This window comes from Cardiocondyla obscurior, linkage group LG15, assembly GCF_019399895.1.
Source record: "Cardiocondyla obscurior isolate alpha-2009 linkage group LG15, Cobs3.1, whole genome shotgun sequence".
NCBI lineage: Eukaryota > Metazoa > Arthropoda > Insecta > Hymenoptera > Formicidae > Cardiocondyla > Cardiocondyla obscurior.
Window position 1 is genome coordinate 48,646 of NC_091878.1, and position 8,629 is coordinate 57,274.

The following is an 8,629-nucleotide window of genomic DNA, read 5'->3' on the forward strand; positions in this document are numbered from 1 at the left end:
TTACAAGTCATCCTCGCCGAATAGAAGAATCACTTCTCTCTATCTTCTTGAGATGATTTTCCTCGAGACTCCACGAAGAAAAATAAAATGCCAAATTAGACGTTTTATTTTTTAGTAGACAGACATGAAAGAATAACAACAGAATTTATAAAACATAATTTATTAATGTTATACATTTAGTTAATTTTTTATATGGGGTTTTCTTAAAATGTTATATTTTAGTTTACAGAAATATTGAAAATAACGTACTACTCAGTAATTATGTGCCTACAATCTAATACAACAATAATAATTACACCGTTATGCGTGTAAAAGGTCGTCATCGCTATCCGATTGACACTGCGTAGGATCAGAAGCGTTGAGCAAGAGTCTGGCTTCCTCAGTGGTGTCGACCTATGATAAATTATAATATTATTTAAATTAATATTGAGAAGCAAAGAAAAATAAATGGAATAAAAATGTGCTGCGTTATCTCCGCTCGAAATTCGCCCGCACACTGATGATCGCTTATACTCATGTCGCGAAATGATTTTTTATTGTCATTTAATATATATATAAAAGAAAATTATACGGAATAAGAGTGTGCCGCGTTATCTCCGCTCGAAATTCGCCCGCACGCCGATGATCGCCGATATTCGCTCTGCGAATTTATTTTTCTTTGCTTCTCAATATTAATTTAAATAATATTATAAATAATAACAAATTTCCCAATTTTTTTTTAATTTAATAAAAAATATTAAAAAATTGATTTTTCTAATCTTTATCGATGTATTATATATTTAAAAAAATTATTAAAATGAAACGTGAACACTCTACTACACTTTATAAAACCGAATTAAGGTCAAAAAATAAACTTAGTACTTTCAAAATCATTTATTTTAAAATACTTTTATTAAAATTTATAAGACATACATGTCACTCGACTCAAGTCGAATTAAAAATACTTTGCGTTAATTTACAAGCTTGGGACTTTGTGGGACAAAAGTAGAATGAAAAAATTATAATGGAAAGCTTACAGGTCCCTCGAGGAAGCAGCAGAACTCCCCTTCACCAGATATAGAATCATAGTAAAAATTCTGCAGTCCTTCAAGTACTCCAATCACAAGATAACTGAAATAAATATTAAAAATTAAAAAATGTATTGATATAAAACATGGGCACTCTACTACACTAAATAAAACCGAATTTAAGTCAGAAATTTAACTTGAAAGCTCCAAAAAAATGTATTTATAAATATCTCAACTTTTAACCTCAAACACATACCTGTCACTTCTTTAAAGTCTTAATAAAAATAGTTCCCGTTGATTGACAGTATTGGCACTTTCTGGGTAACAAGTAAAATGTTCAAATTACATTACAAATCCAACGGAACCCTCGAGGATGCATCAGAACATATTTTACAAAATTCTGAAGCACAGCAATATATTCTGCTGCCCTCCAAGCGTTTTAATCACAGAATATCTGAAAAAAAAATTTATTTGAAGTTAAAAAACATATTTAAATGAAACGAGAACATACAACTACACTTAATAAAACTAAATTACAGGTTAAAATTTTACTTTAAAGCTTAAAAAAAATTAATTTAACAATATCTCCACTTTTAACCTCAAACACATACCTGTCACTTTTAAAACACTTATAAAAAATAGTTCCCGTCCATGTAGAGCTTTAAAACTTTTTGGGCAGCAACAGGAAGGTTCAAATTTGATAAAAAATCCAACGGGGCACTCGAGGAGAACGCAGAACTATTTTCACAAGCTGTAGAAGTGCAGTGAAACTTTTGTGACCCTCGCAAAACACCAATCACCAAAAAACTGAAATATAAAATTATTTACAGTTAAGAGAATAATTTAATTGCATTAAAAACATTCTACTACACTTAAATAAACCAAATTTAGGTCAGAAATTAAACTTAGAAACCTAAATTCACTCTGCAAAGTGTTAATGCTATCTGGAGTACTGGGTAAGTCGAGGAATTTTCTCTTGCACCAGAAATGGTCAGAGGGACTTCTGCAGCTTTCCCGGGTCTTCGGACGGTTTCCTTGGTTAGTTTCCGTCGCGAACCTTTCGTCCCCAAAGCGCCAAACCTGTAAATAAAGCAGAAGTATTTTTAAATTAAAACTAAAAATCTCATAAGTGACACTTTGAGGTTAAAGTTATATTTTGCCAAATTTCTCACTTTTTAATTAACTGAAGCTTTCGGGCAATCCAAAATCGGTCCCTCACGATAGAGGAGGGTACTCTAATTAAATTCTAACGCATGACATACCTGAATTCACTCTGCAAAGTGTCAGTGCTATCTGGAGTACTGGGTAAGTCGAAGATTTTTCTCTTGCACCAAGAATGGTCAGAGGGACTTCTGCGGCTTCCCCGGGTCTCCGGACGGTTTCCTTAGTTAGTTTTCGTCGCGATCCTTTCGTCCCCAAAGCGCCAAACCTGTAAATAAAGCAGAAGTATTTTTAAATTAAAACTAAAAATCTCATAAGTTACACATTGTGGTTAAAGTTATATTTTGACTATTTTCTCACTTTTTAATTAATTGAGGCTCTCGAGCAATCTAAAATCGGTCCCTCACGATAGAGGAGGGTACTCTAATTAAATTCTAACGCATGACATACCTGAATTCACTCTGCAAAGTGTTAGTGCTATCTGGAGTACTGAGTAAGTCGAGGATTTTTCTCTTGCACCAGAAATGGTCAGAGAGACTTCTGCGGCTTTCCCGGGTCTTCGGACGGTTTCCTTGGTTAGTTTCCGTCGCGAACCTTTCGTCCCCAAAGCGCCAAACCTGTAAATAAAGCAGAAGTATTTTTAAATTAAAACTAAAAATCTCATAAGTGACACTTTGTGGTTAAAGTTATATTTTGACTATTTTCTCACTTTTTAATTAATTGAGGCTCTCGAGCAATCTAAAATCGGTCCCTCACGATAGAGGAGGGTACTCTAATTAAATTCTAACGCATGACATACCTGAATTCACTCTGCAAAGTGTTAGTGCTATCTGGAGTACTGGGTAAGTCGAGGATTTTTCTCTTGCACCAGGAATGGTCAGAGAGACTTCTGCGGCTTTTCCGGGTCTTCGGACGGTTTTCTTGGTTAGTTTCCGTCGCGAACCTTTCGTCCCCAAAGCGCCAAACCTGTAAATAAAGCAGAAGTATTTTTAAATTAAAACTAAAAATCTCATAAGTGACACTTTGAGGTTAAAGTTATATTTTGCCAAATTTCTCACTTTTTAATTAACTGAAGCTTTCGGGCAATCTAAATTCGGTCCCTCACGATAGAGGAGGGTACTCTAATTAAATTCTAACGCATGACATACCTGAATTCACTCTGCAAAGTGTTAGTGCTATCTGGAGTACTGGGTAAGTCGAGGATTTTTCTCTTGCACCAGGAATGGTCAGAGAGACTTCTGCGGCTTTCCCGGGTCTTCGGACGGTTTCCTTGGTTAGGTTTCGTCGCGAACCTTTCGTCCCCAAAGCGCCAAACCTGTAAATAAAGCAGAAGTATTTTTAAATTAAAACTAAAAATCTCATAAGTGACACTTTGAGGTTAAAGTTATATTTTGACTATTTTCTCACTTTTTAATTAATTGAGGCTCTCGAGCAATCTAAAATCGGTCCCTCACGATAAAGAAGGGTACTCTAATTAAATTCTAACGCATGACATACCTGAATTCACTCTGCAAAGTGTTAGTGCTATCTGGAGTACTGGGTAAGTCGAGGATTTTTCTCTTGCACCAGGAATGGTCAGAGAGACTTCTGCGGCTTCCCCGGGTCTCCGGACGGTTTCTTTGGTTAGCTGCCGTCACGTACCTTTTGCCTATAAAGTTTAAAGCCTGAAAAACAAATAGAAATATTTGTTTTTCAGGCTTTAAATTTTAATCAATAACACATACCTGTCACTTTTAGAACTTTTATAAAAATTAGTTCCCGTTGATGCACAGTCTTGGCACTTTGTGGGAATTAAAAAGACTGTTTAAATTAGTTAAAAAATCCAACCGGACACTCGAGGAAACAGTTGATCTCCCACAAACGAATAAAATAAGCATAAAATATTTCGCGTAAAATATTCACCAATGGAAACACAGCATTAATACTGGCATTCATGAAACGATTTGATTAATAAAATATTGTAAAAATACTTAACAAATAGCATTAAATTGTTGTAAATTAACGTGCAAAATACGATTCAGTATAAAAATTTATAAATAACGCCAAAAACACGTTCAAAATGTCATTTGATTATTTTCAACCAATAGGAACACAGCATTAGTACTGACATTCATGAAACGATTCGATTAATAAAATATTGTAAAAATAATTAATAAATAGCATTAAATTGTTGTAAACTAACTTGCAAAATACGATTTAGTATAAAAATTTATAAATAACGCCAAAAACACGTGCAAAATGTCACTTGATTATTTTCAACCAATAGGAACACAGCATTAGTACTGACATTCATGAAACGACTCGATTAATAAAATATTGTAAAAATAATTAATAAATAGCATTAATTGTTGTAAACTAACTTGCAAAATACGATTTAGTATAAAAATTTATAAATAACGCAAAAAACACGTGCAAAATGTCACTTGATTATTTTCAACCAATAGGAACACAGCATTAGTACTGACATTCATGAAACGACTCGATTAATAAAATATTGTAAAAATAATTAATAAATAGCATTAATTGTTGTAAACTAACTTGCAAAATACGATTTAGTATAAAAATTTATAAATAACGCCAAAAACACGTGCAAAATGTCACTCAATAAATTTCAACCAATAGGAACACAGCATTAGTACTGACATTCATGAAACGACATAGGGAAAAAATGGTAGGTGTTGGGGGAAGTTTCCGCGGTCATTCTACCGACGACTTTTGACCGAGCAACAAGGTGACGTATACCTTGCTTGAAGTGACAGTTAGATTTTTGTGTCGGGATCCAAGGTTAATAGAAAGTGTCGTGGACTATCCTGCGAGTGTCTACCGCGGTAGGAATGTTTTATATCGCGGCCCGTTTTATACCGATGCTTCGTGCAAAAATTTAAAATTTAACGAAAAAAGTGGTCGCGCGTTTTGAATAACGGTAGAGATAAAAAGCGGGATAGTGAATACCCCTCGGTGGGGGTAACCCAAGGGGGTAAAGAATATCCCGCGCGATAGTAGGGAAAACATGGAAGGGATTGGGGGAAGTTTTCGCGGTCATTCTACCGACGACTTTTGACCGCGCAACAAGGTGACGTGGACCTCGCTTGAAGTGACAGTTAGATTCTTGTGTCGGGATTCAAGGTTAATAGGAAGTGTCGTGGACTATCCCGCGAGTGTCTACCGTGGTAGGAATATTTTATATCGCGGCGCGTTTTATACCGGTGCTTCGTGCAAGTTTTGTGTCGTTCGTTACACCGACCGAAGGATTAAAGTGACAGGTAGACCGCGCTTACGTCTCAGGGTCGTGTTTAAAGATTTAACGGAAGTGTCGTGAATATCCCGCGAGTGATCTAGTGCGCGGAGAACGTTATTTTATTATAAAACAAGGATGCTTTTTCGTGATCGAAATATTGTTTCGCGCTTTCGGGATATAGTAATTCGCGTTTCAATTTATTTTTTAATTGATCGTCGTACAGCCGGAGTATGCGTTATCTCTCGCGGAGTGTCGATTTTCTGTCTGGTAAGACGTGCTAATAGTGTACAGTGACCGGCAATGATGACTTGACTTACTGTGGCGACGGCGGCTAACGCGCGTGAGCTAGAGTGGAGTGCGTTAGGCCTTACCGCGGATCGTGTGCGTGAACCTTGGAGTACCGAGAGAAGCGTGAGAACGAGGGAAAAGTTGAAGGAAGGCATCTTTATGTTCTGTTCTGTTCACGACCGTGCGTGTGAAAGAGAACGCATGAGTGATCGCTAAGAAATCATTATAGGCGCCTCTAATGATTTCTTAGCGATCATTCGTGCGTTCTCTCTCACATGTACGGTCGCGAACAGAACAGAGCATGAAGATGCCTTCCTCCAACTTTTCCCTCGTTTTCTCGTTTCTTTCGGTACTTCAGGACTCACGTACGCGATCCGCGGTAAGACCTGACGCACTCCACCCTAGCTTACGCGCGTTAGTCGCCGTTGCCGCATTGAGTCATGCTATTATTGCCGGTCACTACTATTACATGCAATTCGGGAAACGGCATCTTCTGCTTGAGAGATTCGCGTTACGCCGGATTGTGCGATGCGTATTTTAGTAGTTTTAAATTTCTATTTAAACAATTTTTTCTTGTTTTATAATAATTTAAACTATGAGTCATAGTGTAATAAAGTGCGCGATGAATATGAGTCATAGTGTTATGAAGTGCGCGGTGAATATGAGTCATTGTGTAATAAAGTGCGCGGTGAATATTATGTGAGTGAGTGTGAGTGTACAGTGTCGCGTTTTCGTATATAATACGGGGTACCGTGTTTAAGTTATTATAAAACAAGGTCGCTTTTCTCGTGATCGGAATATTGTTTCGCGCTTTCGGGATATAGTAATTCGCGTTTTTAATTTATTTTTTAATGGATCGTCGTACAGCCCGGAGTATTCGTCGGTCCCTCGCGGAGTGTCGTTTTCTGTTTCGTTAGCCGTGACTGATAGTGCGTGCGCTACTGCACGCAATTCGGGAAATTGGCATCTGCTGCTTGAGAGATTCGCGTTACGCCGGATTGTGCGACGCGTATTTTAGTAGTTTTAAAGTCCTATTCGAACAATTTTTCCTTGTTTTATAATAATTTAAACTAGGTATGAGTGATAGTGTAATAAAGTGCGCGGTGAATATGAGTCATAGTGTTATGAAGTGCGCGGTGAATATTATGTGAGTGAGTGTAAATGTGAGTGTACAGTGTCGCGTTTTCGTTTATAATACGGGGTGCCGTGTTTAAGTTATTACAAAACAAGGTCGCTTTTCTCGTAATCGGAATATTGTTTCGCGCTTTCGGGATATAGTAATTCGCGTTTTTAATTTATTTTTTAATGGATCGTCGTACAGCCCGGAGTATTCGTCGGTCCCTCGCGGAGTGTCGTTTTCTGTTTCGTTAGCCGTGACTGATAGTGCGTGCGCTACTGCACGCAATTCGGGAAATTGGCATCTGCTGCTTGAGAGATTCGCGTTACGCCGGATTGTGCGACGCGTATTTTAGTAGTTTTAAAGTCCTATTCGAACAATTTTTCCTTGTTTTGTAATAATTTAAACTAGGTATGAGTGATAGTGTAATAAAGTGCGCGATGAATATGAGTCATAGTGTTATGAAGTGCGCGGTAAATATGAGTCATAGTGTAATAAAGTGCGCGGTAAATATTATGTGAGTGAGTGTGAGTGTACAGTGTCGCGTTTTCGTTTATAATACGGGGTGCCGTGTTTTAATAATAATTTAAACTATGAGCGATAATGTAAACTAACGAGTGATAATTTAAATTAAAAGTGATAGCGTTAGTGGTTAATGACAGTATTTCGCGAGAGTTTCCAGTGCGCGAAAAGATGACTCGACGACGACGACGACCTTCCATCTGAGAGGAGGAGCAGGCCCGGGGGGCATCCTGCTACGGCGGAGCAACTTTTAGGTAAGCATTAATTTTTTAAATAAAATCTTTATTAAAAGAAAACCTTTACATTTTTATATTAATCTTATTGACTAACTGGCATGTCTACATAATTCTTTTCCTTTTTATGTTACAGTCACCGGCACAACTCACCAACTCCGCCGAAATATATGCAGATTGGCAAGTCGCATGCTTTTTTTTACAATTTCTTTATTTAATAAATTAAATACCTTTAATTAAAATACAGGCGCGCGCCTGTGTACATATATTACATGTAATTTTTTGTACTAATATTATATTGCTTTGAAATAAAAGATGTGTAGAATGCATCAAAAATTTTTAACCACACCGGTTGTACTCACAGAAAATATTAAAAGTATATACAACCGACAGTCCGCAGTCTGTTAAAGTGGGACGGAAAATTTTTGATGCATTGTACATTAAAAATTTACAATACAATATACCTTGAAAATGTCGGACTATACACAATTCGGTGACTCAAATTACGTACTACTTAAAATTATTTAAAACTCCGCGATGTTACCGAGAAGCGGATCTGCGAAATCTGCCGGCGACGCCATGAAAAAACACTACTGGGTAAGTCGAGGATTTTTCTCTTGCACCAAGAATGGTCAGAGAGACTTCTGCGGCTTCCCCGGGTCTCCGGACGGTTTCCTTGGTTAGTTTCCGTCGCGAACCTTTCGTCCCCAAAGCGCGAAACCTGTAAATAAAGCAGAAGTATTTTTAAATTCAAATTAAAAATCTCATAAGTAACACTTTCAGGTTAAAGTTATATTTTGACTATTTTCTCACTTTTTAATTAATTGAGGCTCTCCAGCAATCTAAAATCGGTCCCTCACGATAGAGGAGGGTACTCTAATAAAATTCTAACGCATGACATACCTGAATTCACTCTGCAAAGTGTTAGTGCTATCTGGAGTACTGGGTAAGTCGAGGAATTTTCTCTTGCACCAGGAATGGTCAGAGAGACTTCTGCGGCTTCCCCGGGTCTCCGGACGGTTTCCTTGGTTAGTTTCCGTCGCGAACCTTTCGTCCCCAAAGC

General features: G+C 37.3%; 2 long non-coding RNA genes across 4 annotated transcripts; one reads left to right on the top strand and one right to left on the bottom strand.

Moving 5' to 3' along the window:
• Positions 1-144: 144 nt before the first annotated feature.
• On the bottom strand, positions 145-3,440 carry LOC139108590 (uncharacterized). 3 transcript variants are annotated; one of them, XR_011546684.1, is made up of 6 exons: positions 2,270-3,440; positions 1,921-2,087; positions 1,619-1,814; positions 1,264-1,461; positions 1,017-1,110; positions 145-393 (listed from the first exon to the last, which is right to left on the bottom strand). It is a non-coding gene; the product is annotated as an uncharacterized lncRNA (long non-coding RNA). The 3 variants fall into 3 exon arrangements; XR_011546683.1 differs by having other exon boundaries at positions 1,017-1,461; XR_011546682.1 differs by lacking the exons at positions 1,264-1,461; positions 1,619-1,814.
• Positions 3,441-5,972: 2,532 nt separating this feature from the next.
• LOC139108379 (uncharacterized) lies at positions 5,973-7,909 on the top strand. Its single transcript, XR_011546650.1, has 2 exons — positions 5,973-7,587; positions 7,703-7,909. It is a non-coding gene; the product is annotated as an uncharacterized lncRNA (long non-coding RNA).
• The last annotated feature ends 720 nt before the right edge of the window (positions 7,910-8,629 follow it).